Source organism: Aethina tumida, chromosome 2 (genome assembly GCF_024364675.1).
Source record: "Aethina tumida isolate Nest 87 chromosome 2, icAetTumi1.1, whole genome shotgun sequence".
NCBI lineage: Eukaryota > Metazoa > Arthropoda > Insecta > Coleoptera > Nitidulidae > Aethina > Aethina tumida.
Window position 1 is genome coordinate 32,454,776 of NC_065436.1, and position 15,683 is coordinate 32,470,458.

The 15,683-nt window shown below is 26.1% G+C and overlaps 1 protein-coding gene across 1 annotated transcript in view; it reads right to left on the minus strand.

Moving 5' to 3' along the window:
• LOC109603102 (GATA zinc finger domain-containing protein 14) overlaps positions 1 to 14,111 on the minus strand; it is a 137,576-nt gene extending 123,465 nt beyond the window's left edge. Inside the window, exons 1-2 of the mRNA XM_049963935.1 lie at positions 13,863 to 14,111; positions 1,778 to 1,806 (exon numbers count right to left, since the gene is read on the minus strand). The gene's annotated coding sequence lies outside the window, so the exon portion shown is untranslated. The remainder of the gene's footprint in view (positions 1 to 1,777; positions 1,807 to 13,862) is intronic.
• Between the last annotated feature and the right edge of the window lie 1,572 nt (positions 14,112 to 15,683).

Below are 15,683 nucleotides of genomic sequence, written 5' to 3' on the forward strand. Positions count from 1 at the left end.
CATTTTTTAAGTCAAAGGTAAATTTCCGATAAACTCAACAAGTTGCTTCGGTGGTTTCTTTTTACACCGACTCTGATAGATATCCAACCGCAATTTGCGCAAAGCCGATAGAAAAACCGGTAAATAGTTGCATGTCCTCAAGAAACACACCTGAACAGTTAGTAATTTTTTTGTATCTCGAGTTAACGCTGATTGATTAGAGTTTGTGGTCGGCGGCTAAATTGCCGGAATGTAGGTAAGCACTTTTACTTTCCGATCGTGACAATTAGAAAACCAAAACTGTTTATTTCCATTAATCATTTTCGTTGATTTGTGAATAACAGACGACATACGGTGTGTGAATTTCGATTTGTTCAAATGATGGGAACAAAATGCCGTCTAAAAGTAGGTAAATGGTTTGAAAAGTCCGTTTTAAATATCGCATTTATAGACATTTGCATGGTAATTTGAAGCTTGATTAATATAAACTACAGGTGTTTGTGAGGCAAATTAAATATTAATTATGCTCGTCTACCGTAAACAGATTTATTTTAATCAATTTGTATTATTTCCGTAGATAATTATTGTGTTTTGACGTTTCGATAATCAATAAATTTAAGCACGCTTTCTCGTTTGAGACGGATTGTTCGTTTTTGGAACAAAAGATCTAATAAGAGACTCCAAAATAATTGAAAAAGGTTGTCTAGTCGAACTCAGATATCTCGGAATATTGATGAATTTGAATGTTTTGATAATTTTAACAAATATTTGATGTCATGTCACTGCCACATCAAAGAAAAGTGAAAATTATCATCCCACTAATATAGTATATGATTGAGACAACCTAAATATGAAATATTGACGTTTAAGAACATTATCAATATTCTGAAACTGGAGAAAGATGATAAATTAATTGATTTATATAACTGTAACGTTCGAAAGAAAAAAGTGGAAACATTTAACTTTCAAAATAATTTGAAATTCAGAAAACTGCCAAAAATATACAACAGATCCTTCTCAATAATTTCCAACAATCGAATGATGTCAATCTTCAGAATTTCATACCAACAAAGATATTGTGGAGAGATATTGATGTTTGAGTTTGAATAGTTGGGCAATGTTGTTGACACAGACATTGATATGACGGGGGACATTTGAATGGCAGAATTATAGTAACCTCTTAATAAAATTGTAAACCATTTTTCGGAAGCTTCTTAAGCCTTTAACTAGATCGACAATATTTATATCTAACCGTCCGAATAACGAAATTTGGGACAATTTGGACCAAAATGAAATTCGAATCCAGATTTTGAGTTTGAATAGAAGATGTGGGACTGTCACTCGTAGTCGATGTGAGAATACTCCACATAAATCAAATTAAAACGGATTTTCAATAATAAAATCTGTTTTAACATTAACAATTAGCCTATCTCTGTGGCATAGACGATTTTCTGAATAAACAAGTCTATATTCATTCAAGCTTCTTGAATTCCTGTAATGAGTTCATTTAAATTTATATAATTCTCATATCGAATTTAGTTATAAACGTGACCCCTCATGTTTTCTATAGGGTTGATGTCTGGAAATTGGGATGGGCAACCACTGATAATGACATGATGGAGGATATTTTATAGGCAGAATTGCAGCAATCCTCAAAAGAATTGGTTGAAAAGTAATTAATTATATTTAAAAGATATTGAAATGAACTAAAAAAAAATGTGTGGCTAAAAGATTATTCAGTAAAGTAATAAAATTGTGAGATCATTTATTTTTTGTATCCACTTGCTGTCGAGCTTACCAATATCTCTCATCAACTTCAGCTCTCTCCTGAAAAAAAAAAACAAAAACGTCAGACAACGCCGAAAAAAAACAATAGTAATTAATTACAAAATCCATAAAATACGATTAATTAATTAATCCCCGACACAAGCAAAACATCCTCATCTGCGACCGCTGAGTAATGGTTTTTAAAAAGAAAAACCGCACAGTTACACCTTATCTTACGGCACGGCGATTTTTGTTGCTTCCAAGGTCTCCGTATAAATCACACCATAGGCACAAAATAACTTTCAATGGATTCAATGACGCTAGCATTAGTAATTACTAATTAATTTTATGTACTACATAAGGTTGTTTCTGCGATTGCATAATATTTATCATTAAACATTTTTATTAAAATGCTATATACGTGGATTAATTTGTGCTATAACATCTCAAACTAATACTAATTTGAACAATTTAATTAAATTATTAATTAATATTGCTCATTTCACTTTATATTTTATTTCCCCATTTCGATTCCCGTTTTTAACACAGGAACGCATTATTTGTCCGCTTTAATTAATATATATTGACGTTCACTACATCCAACGGCAAATTGTGAAAGAAAATTCTAATAATTATAATTAATATAGTTTGTACAGTCGAATAACTGAATTAATTGGCAGTACACCAGCAGACGTGTAAACTAAATATTGCCACCATCAATGAATTGGATTAGTGCTATCGTTAATTAGCTTAGGAACATTATTAATTAAATAAAATAATAAAAATTGATGTAATATTAGTCCTGCGGGGATAATATTTTTATTTTAACCTTATGAAGATTGTTAAAAATCCTTATCCGATGATTTCCCACGGGCCAACGATTGTCAAAGTAAGATTAATGAGCCCCGCAAAATATAGTTAGCATGCGAAGGGTAATCCCCGGCACGAAACACATAAATTGCTCATTATTTTACCTTATAGGATACATATTTTTAAATTAATTAAGCGGATTTTTGTATTTATCACCTTTGTCGCAGGCAGTCAATTTTCGTAGATATTTTCGAGGTGCTTGGTGGAAATGGGGGATGCGAGGAATATGCGAGGATAGAAGGATGTTTTTAGTTTTACGTCGTCGTAATAAAAACTGTTGTTTGCATTAAAAATGTGCTGAAATTGCTTATTTTTCTGGCCACATCATTGACTAAAAGGGATAAATTACTTTCCCTCCAATAAGTCCTTTTTAATTACGGTTTGTGAAGTATATTGTGGGTCTCCTCTCCAGTTTATGCAAACGTCAAGTATAAATTGCCTGCCTGATACAATTATAGGATAAATGCAGGGGGACTTGGAATGCGACAGCGGTTAATTTAAAGACATCTATTCTTAAGAGGCCCGATACCAATAAACTAACTAGTTAGTATTTTTTTCGTTCATTCGATATCCACCAATAAACCGTGCCATTGTTTGTTTATTTACATTTTCCTGCTATAAATTGCTGTTTGACATGATAACATTCCTGGACCACACCTCAAGGTAAAAAATCTTAAATTTTTATATATTTGACATAATGTTGTTAATAATTGATACAAATTTTGTTCTCAAACAATTCAATTCAAGGTAACAATAGATCATGGTGCCAAACAAAGTCCGGTAGTTGTCTTAGAGTGGACCTTGACGGGATTTGAGAAACATTAAAAACACTAAACTCACATATTGTTTGCTCACGCAAGCCGAGAGGGGCGGTACTAGCAACATTATTGAAGTAATTAGTGGATAAATTATAATTTTTTGTTCACTTGTTGCTCCATTCCAACGTAGTAGTCAAGGATGTCAGAGCTAAATAAAAACTAGTAAAAGTCACTAATTTAATTATGTCAGTTTTTTTTTGGAAACGACTTCAATTATGATAATGGTCGGGCTGGAGAAAATGTTGGTTTTAATCTTAGGTTTTTCACGCACATGACACGACAGATCTTTGATTCAGTCATTATGATTGTGCAACTATTTTAAATCAACAGACACGACCTTACGGCATACAAGCTGTTCTTGGAAATTTAATTCGTTAGCTGCAACAACAACAAAAAAATGTTTAATCTCGAGCAATTTTATTTAAATTGAATTTCTGATAAGTAGTAGTAATTCTTAAGATATAAAGAAATGCTGAAACATTTTAAGGATTCCCCTCTTGAAACAACTGAAGTCTTAAAAAGAAAACTTTCTTTGACTCTTGACTTCTCTCAATTCGCAAAAAAGTTTCCTGAGCATTTTAAAACTTTACATTCTTAATTACAAGGTAGATTTTTATGTACTAGATTATTAAACCTTGTCTAAGTCCGTGTAATATTAATGTTTAGTTGTAAAAGTTTTATTAAAGAAATGATTTGCTATATAGGATATCCCAAATTGGTTGATTTTGGATGTCAGACTACCAGCTGGCTTGAGGTCCAGAAGCTCATTTTTTTAAAACGTTATTTGTTGCAATCTTGTTTCAATATTTCGGAAAATTGACATTTGGCAGACCACGAAGGAGTGTAATAACTTGAACTATGAAAAATGAAAATTTAAATTTTTTGGAATTATTCATTATAAAATTAAAATAAGTTTATTTAATTCTTATAAGCAATAAGGATAAATAAAACAGTAAATTAATTTTTTTGGTCTTTTTATATTGCTATAATTTTTTTCTAAGATTATTATGGTTAAAACCTAATATTATACATTACTGTATAGCATTAACTTCCCAGCCTTGTCTCATATCTTCGGATTCGAAATAAAAAATCTCTTAAGTAGATTGCGTTCGCAAAAAGCCGGCAGACATATTTCCGAAACCATCGGGGAAAATTAAAGCGCGTCCCGGAATTCCCGAAATTGTTGCGAACTTCCCGCCTGGCTTGCGAGTGTCGCGATAGTTTTTCCGGACTATCTGCGCGTGAACAGGGTTCGTCTGATTTATCGGCTCGTTGCCTTCGCCTTTTTTATATTCAACTTAAGTTACTAAGTCGTGGTGATATATGTGACGATTATTAGGAATTATTATTTCGCATCCGACCGAGACTTTTATAACACTCCATTTGATCCATTGGCCCACCAATATAATATTTATGATCAAGAGACGAGGTAGGAAAAAGTGCATTTTTTGTGAGGAACAGTTATGACAGGAATAACCTGATGCCAGTAAAAATTGGGTCACGTAGTACAAACATATTTTAATTAACACATAATTTATACTTAAATTAATCTGCAAAATCCGGTCCAATTATTAACACATACCTGGATCGGTATCGTAGATAATTATCTTATTTTTGTGATATTTTCAGTGCAGGAATTACACAACTACCCCTTAGGGCACATTCTGTTGTTTCACGCTTGGTTTGTTGATGGCGAACATAAAATTAATTACCGCGCGTTTTGAGATTCGATACCATATCGGTTAGTCGAGATCGAAATTGTCAAGAATTTCGGGTTAGGTGTCGGTCTTAAATAAGACCGGGGATTACGCAAAACCGCAATTTATCGATTCAAGTTATTAAGCTTTAGGATAATTACAAAGTTCATAGTCTCGAATTTTCGGCCTAGATTACTTTGATTCACATTTAATAATTTCAACATTCCTTCACCATTAATTAAGGGTATAGTAAAGGAGAGGAGAAATTATTTTGATACATAGGGTGTCCCAAATAAAATGAGTTTCCAGGCCACTGGACTCAGTGTTCAGTTTTTTAATGGGTTGAATGTCAAATTATGTTTTATCCACTATTTCTAAAATATTTTTTTAACTTTTTTACTAAGTAGGTAAACTATTAAGTTTAAGTATAGCACATGGTACATCCATTTTATTTGCAATTACATGTAGAATTTAAAAGTGGAAAAATATACATATAATCTATTGAAAATAACATAGTTGATGTCACTTTCGGACATCAGAAATGAAATTTTATTTAAAATAAATTAGAAGAGTAGTTTAAATTTCAACCTTCAACCAACTTCTAATAAATAAAATTAATGAACCACTCTGTGTATATTCTTTGACAAAAGTATTACTAAAGTTTCTATTGCCTTAAAGTTATTTTTTATTAAATTCTTCAAACGTCCGCAATATTTTAAACAGTAAGTTATAAAAAAATTGTAAGATACCTTTTTGTATAGCGTTCAATTTCCTACAAGAAATGTAAATAAAATTTTTCTGTATAATCAAGTAAAATGGCAAGATATGGATTTTGCCATATGAAACTGAAGAAAAAATGGAAAACTGAGATGAAAATGGCCTATTAAAATTAAGAAGGAAAGGTATCTAGGAACCAACTTTTCAGTGTCGTTAAAGTTAAAAAAAGGCTATTTTTTGACTTTTTTAATCAATTATTAAAAAATTTAATAAAGAGAATAATTATTTAATTAAAATATAATAGCTTACCGGAAAGAATGTTTGGGAAATATTTGATTTATTATAAAATCAATCACCCTTTTTATTTAAGAATGTCATAATTATTCTAATTTATTTTCCTTTATATATGTTTTCCTTAATTTAAAAACAATCATGCACCAATTTTTAGTAGAATAAAAATAAAATTATTTTGTTTACATGATTCGAAAAGGTTCTAAATTTTATTAATTTTTCTCAGATTGTTCCTTATAAAAATTATATTATATAGTATATTATAGTATTCATCTGTTACACGTTTATTCTAAGGCATTTTCTTAGTTAAATTTTGCCAATGACTTAAAACAAATCATCCATCAGTTTTCAACTCAACAAAATCTGATTCCGAATCGTTCATAATGAGAATATCAAAGAGGTTCCTGGGATATTACAATTCACAGTGACGACCTTAACATTTAGACCACGATTCTATTCCTTCTCAAACAATACCGACATAAATAATTGACGTCAAATGCAATAATTATATCGATTTACTGTCCAGATAATACAAGAATTCGACTTGCGACATCAAATTAATGATCTAATTTCGTCCGGTATCGTGAGAGTTTCGTTACTTGTGACTTGTTTGTTCGTATGAATTAGCATAATACTGGAAAAAAGATATTTAAATTATGCATACGAAATTAAAAAATTCATTCGACACGGCAGATATCACGGTCAATTTCTGTTAAATTACCGATCATTAAACCATTTAAATGCGAGGAATATTATTTTTGTCTTTTAGCAGGTAAATGAATGCACGCGACGTAATTAAGTGAAAGTGTGCAAAAAACAAATTAGCTGTTGATTCAAACCTCTTTCTTTTATTGACACTTCCCTACCAACCCCCCAGAAATAACACGATAACATGAATTATTGATCTCCCCTTTCTAGTTTTTTTTATTCGGAACAATCTCCTCACCATTTGAAAGTTACACACACACGCAGTAAACAATTTCATAAAAAAATCACAATCATTAATTTAAACACTGGTATTTCAACACATGTCATACATCGGCATACACTAATTGTTTATTTTGAGCATTCAACATCGAACTGAAAACTTATGTATTCGAACCAGTGGCAATCCATTGAAAACAAATAAAGCGTTAACAATTAAATAAATTAATAAAATAAATGAAACGAATGAAGAAATGAATGACGAGAAGTGAATGAAAATGAATAAATGAAAAATGATTGAAATGAATGAATGAAACGAATGAAATGAATAAAATAAATGAAATGAACGAATGAATGAAATGAAACAAATTAAATGAAATAATGCAATTTAGCAATAAATTGTTACATTATCTTAAATATTATTAAATCAACCTTTCCCTCTGAATTATTTATTATATAAAAGTTTAGGATTTAACATTGTTAATTGCACCTTCAACGAAAATAAGAGTATATTAAACCAGTTTTATACAAGTTTAATTAAGTCAGATTCAGACAGGCCTTGCTAATTTATGGAAGCATTGTTTGAGTGATGCATGCCACGTTGGCAGATTAAATTAAGATGTTTGTATGAAAAGCGAAAAATTATACAACCGGCCTTGAAACCTTTCCACCACGTCATTACATATATTATTAGCGAATGCAAAAACAAAAACGGGATGGTCACAACCGCGTTTTATCTACTCCAAGTTTCGACGTGTCAGGATTTTGAGGGCGACCACCCCGACATATTCGTATTTATTTTGTTAAACCGTGTTGTCTTTGTAAACACTTTGTTCTTTATTAGTTAACTGCGTTATACAATTCGTTTGTGCCACTCCCCCACAAGTCAACCGAAAGGGTTCGTAGATAATCCAGTTAGGAGCGAATTCGCATCATTTGTCATAAAGCAACAGCATCTCGCGGTTTCTATAATTAATAAATCACAGACCGGGATTAATTGTTGTTTCGATAGAGCATCGTTTGTTATTCAGTAATGCGTTTTAAGGTCAGATCTCAATCGGCATTTTTTACTAAATAGTTAAATTTTATATACATGAATACTTGTTATTCATAAACCGGTGATAAATCTAATTTATTATGCTCCGGTTTGGCCAGAAATGAGATCAGTGGGATTGTTTGATGCAAAAAAATAATTACATGGTTTCTTAATTTGATATCTAAAATATCTGGTGACTCCTACAATCGCTTAAATCGGTCATAGAAATTTGTTTGGATGATTAAAGATAATTTATTGTCGAAAAGAAAGTCGTTTATTTATATTTTAACCTTTTGAAATAACTCGTTAGACAATAATTGCATGCATATTAAAAAATTACAACCGTTAAAATAAGAAAAACTTTCTTGGTTTTATATACAGTTGAATAATAATTATACAAGTTATAATTATACAATAATGAATAAAGCCCCACCAAACTTTAAAATTTAAGAACACGTTCATTAATAAAATATTATGTGGGGAAACTATTTTATTAAATACATAAAGTGTGAAAGTTATGAAAATAATGAGAACACTTAACACTTTATATTCAATCATAACACATTTAATTTTATTAGAGGTGAACTTTTAATACATCACTTTATGAGAGTTATGCCATATTAAAATTATGGCATACAAAACATGTCAAACCTTGATTTTTTTGTTTTGATTTTTATTACTTTAATATAATTAATATTAAAAAAATCCGTTACCAATAGTCATAAAAAATAATATATTTATTAAAATAAATTAACTTGAATTCATAAATAGACAATTTTTAATTACAACTGACACATTTATAGTTTTTGCTTGTATTCAATAACTAATAATAAATATGAATAGAAACGATTACGGTGTTTTCTACTTTTAGATCAAGGACAATGGTGCTAATACTATTCATGGGTAGTGCATGTTTTGTATCTTAGTATGTTTTACAACTACACCATTATTTTAAACAGACACTTATAACCATGGCCTGTTCCATGGAATTCCATAGTTCCTTATTATAATTAACACTTGTATAATCGACGGTTAATCTTCTGAATATTTTTGTTACTTACTGCACAAAAATAACTGATTTAAATATATTATAAAATTTCAAAAAACAATTTTTATAAAAACTTCATTTTTTTACTCTGTAGTATTTTTAAAATGTTTTATTAATATTTATCAAATAAAAAAAATAAAAATTGTTAGTTTTTTTAACAGTAAATATTTTTTTAACTTTTAAAAAATAGTTTAAATCATAAAACATAAGATATTCTTAAATATCTAAACTTTAATATGGAAAATGACTAAATAACAATTAATTTTTAATTTATTATGAATCAGTTAAAAAAAAACAGAAAACAATTCTGAATACTTTTTAATTTTGAATCAAATTAATAATTATTTTAATAAGAAATATTTAAAAAATTACTTAGTACATTTTAAATTATTATAAAGACAATAATAAAAAATGATTTAAAATATTTAAAAATATAATAATTATGAATAAAAGTACTTTTGATCATTTTTTTTTTAATTTTAATAAATATTTTATTTAAGTAAATATCTGCAAAAATTATATTTCAAAATTGAATATGAAATATGATTTATGTTGCAATAATATTTAAGATAATGCAATAATAATGTTAATAATAATTTATTAATGTGAGCCTTGAATAAATTCAAAATGACTAAAAATATTTTTACGTATCTAATAAAAAAAGTGAATATTTTAAATAATAAAAATAATTTTAAATTGTTAAAATTATGTAAATTAATAAAGAATGTGTAGAAAATTGTATAATTAATAAAAAAGTAAATTTAAATAATTACATTGTATAATTAATTAAAACAAGACAAAAGACATTAATACAAAGTTGAATGAAAATAATTATTTTTTGAATTAATTGTTTTATATAAACAAACAGGATTTTTTTAAAAAATATTCTTAAATATCTAATGAAAAATAATTATATTTAAAATTCTACACAAAAAATATTTTATATTTTAAATTATTATGAAGCAATAATTTGTTAAAATAAAACAAAAATATTTTTAGGTTCAATAAAAATATTTATTATTGTGAGCTTTGAACAATTCATCTAAAAATATTTTTACATATGTAATGAAAAAAAATCATAAGAAATATGTGAATATTTTAAATAATAAAAAAATAATTTTAAAATGTTAAAATTGTTTAAATTAATAAGGAATCTGTAAAAAACTTTATAATGAATAAAATTTTATTTAAAATATTATATAATTAGTAATTAATTATAACAAGTCAAAAGATAACAATTTAAAGTTGAGTGAAAAAAATTCATTTTTAAATTAATTTTAGTCAACGTATTTATGAATGAAAATATAGAAAATAGATTTTTTTTAACTTATTAATAATATTTTATTCACCTAACGATATGCATAAAAATATATTTCAAAATAAAATATGAAATAAAAATACTCTTCTAATATAAAATTTGTGAAAAAGTAAGTTATTATAAAAAATAATTAGATAAAACTATATTTTGTAATTCAATGAACATGAAATTTTGAAATTATAATTTATTAAAACAGAAATTATTCCGAATATTTTTGTTGTCAGCTTAACTGTACAAGAATAACTGCAATTTTATTTACAATGTATGAACACTCACGACAAATTTAAAATCTATTGTATGATCAAATGCATTTATATTACACATTAGGACGCCAATGTGATCAATACAAAAGATACCGAATAAAATATGTACAAAGCATTATTATTTAAGTTATTGACGCTCGACCGTTGAATTCAATTTATGTATTGGTAACAATGTATTGTTGCTTGGCTGCAATTTAAGCCCAGTGGTAAACCAAACGTACAGATTTGAAATCCGGTTGATAATTTAAAAAAAAAAAGCGGTTAAAATAGAATCGATATTGCCACATCATTTCACACAAATAAGAAGGAAAATTGTAAAAAAGATTATGTATTATTATATAAAAATAACATATGGCAATTTAAACAAATTGAATTTAATCTCACTTAAAAATATAACAAAACTAAAGCTCTTTAAAATCATTCAGTTTTGCATCAATATTTATTTTTAAAATCCCAGTCATAAAAACAAATGAAACAAAAGCAGAAAAAACATTTTACATTTATAGATCCATAATAACGAAATACATTTATAAACAAACATTATGACTAACAACGATTTAATAAAAATAACAACTCGACCTCTGCAAGTTCCTATTCGCTCGGTGGACGCAGGATTTGGTAACGTTGTGGTTCCAAGAACCACTTAATTAAATAACCCACTATTTTACGTAACGTTATAAACATTATTCATCGACCGAAAAAATATAAACAAAAATTACTGTGTTGACTAAGAAGTTGCAATAAATTCTCACGTATAAATATTTGCCAACCGTAGCCAGCTGGGCAATCTGATAAATTTGTGTTAATTAATAACGTCTCTAATAGTATAAAAGGTAGATACGATTAAGTTTACGACTTTAGTTTATATTTAATTAACAAGAGTTTTATTAATGTCAAGTTGAGATCAAAAAACTAACAGTCATTTAAAATAAAATTGTATTAATTTCAGATATTTACTACATTAATTTGTATTTTATGTTTTTATTTTGTTACAATTAAAGGAAGTAATTTAATAAATTTATTTAATTTAATTTCAGTTTGTAAATGTTAATTTTATTGTAATATTATATTTTTAATCAATTATTTACAAGGCTAATATTTAAAACTGTAATTTTAATTTAAATATTTTATAATATCCTATTATATTTATTTATTATTAATGCATTGTTTAATATTGTACAGATTGGATAAAATTTAAATCAATATTAACAATATTTTATAAATAAATTTTTATTTTTAAAAATAGGTGGATGCATTAAATAAATTTTGGGTTTATTTTTTTCTTTGTATACTTTTCATGTTTTCATTAAATAAATACTAATTATAACAAAATTGTAAAGCAAACAATTTTTATTTATTTATTTATTTAATTTAATTCTATACATATATTTTTAACATTAAATTAAAATAAACAATGAAATATTAATTAAGCTCGGAATTTAGTTGTTGAAAAATTCATTTAAAACAAAGTAAAGTTTTTTTATTTGTATTATAATAATATATAATATTTAGTAAAGGCATTCAAAAAATTCGTTGAATTTTTTAACTCAAATAACGAGTTGTCAGGAGAAAAATTCAACAAGTGAATGAATCAATTATCTAGACTTTAATATAATTTTGACTGGCAAAATATATTATTTATAAAAGTGGCTCCGAAAAACCTTAAAAGACTTTCAAGATAACACTGACTTAATTATCCCTGAAAAATTTTATAAAACTTTAAAATTATTTTATTTATCTAAGAAAAATTAAAAAAAATCTAGACAAATATCAATTTGAATTATTTTTTTAAATTTTTTAAAAATATTTATCTATTTTCAAAAAAGTATTAATTTATTTATTATATGGTAAAAGTAAGAACAGTCTTTAAAAAAGTTAATCTTGACAAATATCAATTTGATAAAAAAAATAATGAACCTAATGAAACAATAATTGTGATCGGAAAGATTTTTTAATAAACTTTTGACATTTCTAATATTTTTAAAAATATTTATTTTTAAATAGTCTTCAAAAAGATGTTAATCTTCACGTTTAAAAATTTTTTAATTAATGAAAAAATGTAAATTAGAGAAAATATCATTTCAAATTTGAATAAAAAATTCAAACAGTGTCTGAAAGTTTCATAACTACTTAAAAGAATTATAATTAGAAAAAAAAATTATTTATTGTAAAACTGTCCTTAGAAATTTATATAAGGACGAAAAAATATTTTATTTATCTAAGAAGAAACTTTAAAAAAGCTAATCTTAATAAAAAAATAAATTATTATGAAATTATAACAACCTAAAATACTATTTATAATATATCTCGAAACTATTAATTGGTTAGATGTAGTAAAAAATAAGGGACCTTAAAAAAAACTAAAAAAGCTTCTAATATGGCTGATACTCAGTAAAAAAATATTTTTCCTTGTAATTTACGAATTAAGCATTTAAGATATTTGATTATTTATTTATTAAACTTTATCATATAAAAATATTTTTTTTCATATTCTCCTGGTCATATATCTTAAAATAATGTAGTGGTAACAAGTTAAATGATGAAAAAATAAAACTATAATTGCAATTCGGCTTAACAGATGTGGACAAACTTAGCATCAAAAGAAAGATTTTTCTTTATCTTCTATATTTTACACACATTTTACATCAACCGTGACTACTCAACAAAGTTGACAATTTGTGTGATGTCAATATTTTTGTTGTCTTTCCTCAAAGATTTCTTTAAAAAAATATCAGATATTTTAAAAGATCATTTAAACGCAGTGACCACAGACGTCATAAAAAATTATAGACCATAATTTTATATACCTTATCAAATTTGATGCCAAATATTTCATTCTAATTATCAAGACATTCGAGTTATCAAAACTTCGACTTATCGAAGTTTGACTTTATTAAAAAAAAAAAAATTAAAATAAATTAAAACTTATTTATTATTACCTATAAATATAATTTTAAATAGTTTTTTTAACAATATAATTATTGCCATTACAATAAGAAAACTTTCTATTGTAATGGCAATAATATAACTATTTAAAAAATTATAAATAATTATAAAAAGTATTATAATTAACAGAAAAAAATTAAAAGACATTTATTTTTATTGTATTATTAAATTAATGGATTTAAACTCACCTCCGGCGTCGCGCGACGCGCAACTTTCAAAACACACCAACAACAAAACCAATCGGCAAAACAATCCACAACAACCAACCAAAAATCCAGAAAATTAGTTAAAAAATCGCACGATCCACAGGACGAAGAAGTGGCCGAAAATTGGGAAAACGTGTGCGGAAAATGCACGCAAAAACGGTTTGTCGGGACACGGAAAACGTATAGCGAGGAGGCCCCAGAAAGTTGTCGTACGTTCGCGCGGCGATGTACAACTAACTGATTCGAGTGCGGCGCGTCGCGCACCATTCCGAATCCTCCGGCGGCGCGTTTTCCACGTCTTCGGCCGTCGGGCCTAACCTCCACTTTCTAATCGCACATACGGATGGCCCGCGTAGCGATACATCTAGGGGAGACCATAAAGCGGGTTGTTTTCTTGGGGATATTGAAAAATTTGATTTTATTCGTCCCAACTGACGAAGAACTTTTAAATATGCTGATACAACGAAAATATATTTGTTTTAGTGGTCAAAAAATTATTATTTCACAGATTATTTATGAATTTTAAATTAAATGTGAAATATCTATTATATTTCAAAATAGTTTCATTTTTTAAATTATTTCTAATCAAAATAAATATAAATATTTTTTAATAAATAATTATAATTTTAATATAATAAAAAATTTAAATTGAATGTGTAAAATAGTTAAAACGTAATATTATTTTATATATTTTTGATTTTAAAATAAGAATAATGAAAATGAAAAAAAAAAAAAAAAAATTATGAAGTATAAATAGTTCGTTAAGACAACACAAAAAACTCTATTTAATGATTATTTTTAAAATTAGTAAGAATACTATTTCGAATATTTTCTAAAATAATTAATAAATGAAAATATTTTTTAAACTGACATTTTTTTTTAATTCCGAGCAACAAAAATCTAGACTTGACTAATTATAATATTCATCTAATAAAAAAATCTATGTAAAATTGTTTAAAAATTAAAAACGGAATGATGAATTGTTATGAAATAATAGTTTCTAGGGTAAGACAAAGAAAACATAAACAAAAAGGGAGTCTTTTCAAAATTAAATGTATATTATTATATACATTGTATATTTTCTGGATATTTTTGAGTTTAAAAACAAAATAATGATGAATAAAATTATTTATAAAACAAACTAATGTTTTTTTTTTTTGTTTCCAAAGTTATTTTTTTCATCTAAGAATAAATCTTAATAAAAATTTTAATGTTAACAAATTTAAAAATAAAAATATAAAAAAATTAAAAAAAATAACAAATAGTTAATAAGTAAATGTTGAGGCTTTCGTGACTATGGATTTTATAATAATAAAAAATAAAAATGTTTATGAAAAATGAGTTATTTGGAATGGAATATTTTATTTAATATTATAATTAGTAATATCTGGATATTTTTGAATTTTAAACCATAATAATGAGAAATGAAAATATTTTTAAATACTGACATATTTTTATTCCTAAAATTATTTTATTCTAATCTAAATATATTTTTTAAAACAGATTTTTTTTTAATTCCTAAAATTATTTCGTTCATCTCATAATCTTCAAAACTTACAACTTACTTACTTAAAAATATTATATTTATGTTTTGTATCATAATAATGATGAAAATATTTTTTTAAAACGACACATTTTTTTTTAATTCCCAAAATTATTTCGTTCATCTAAAAAATTCTATTTTTGACAAATTTTAGTATGAAAAATATTCTTGAAGTAAGAAATGTGTATAAAATTACTTAAAAATTAAGAAAAAAATTTTATTAAAAAATTATTATAAATTATGTTAAATTTTTAAGGTTT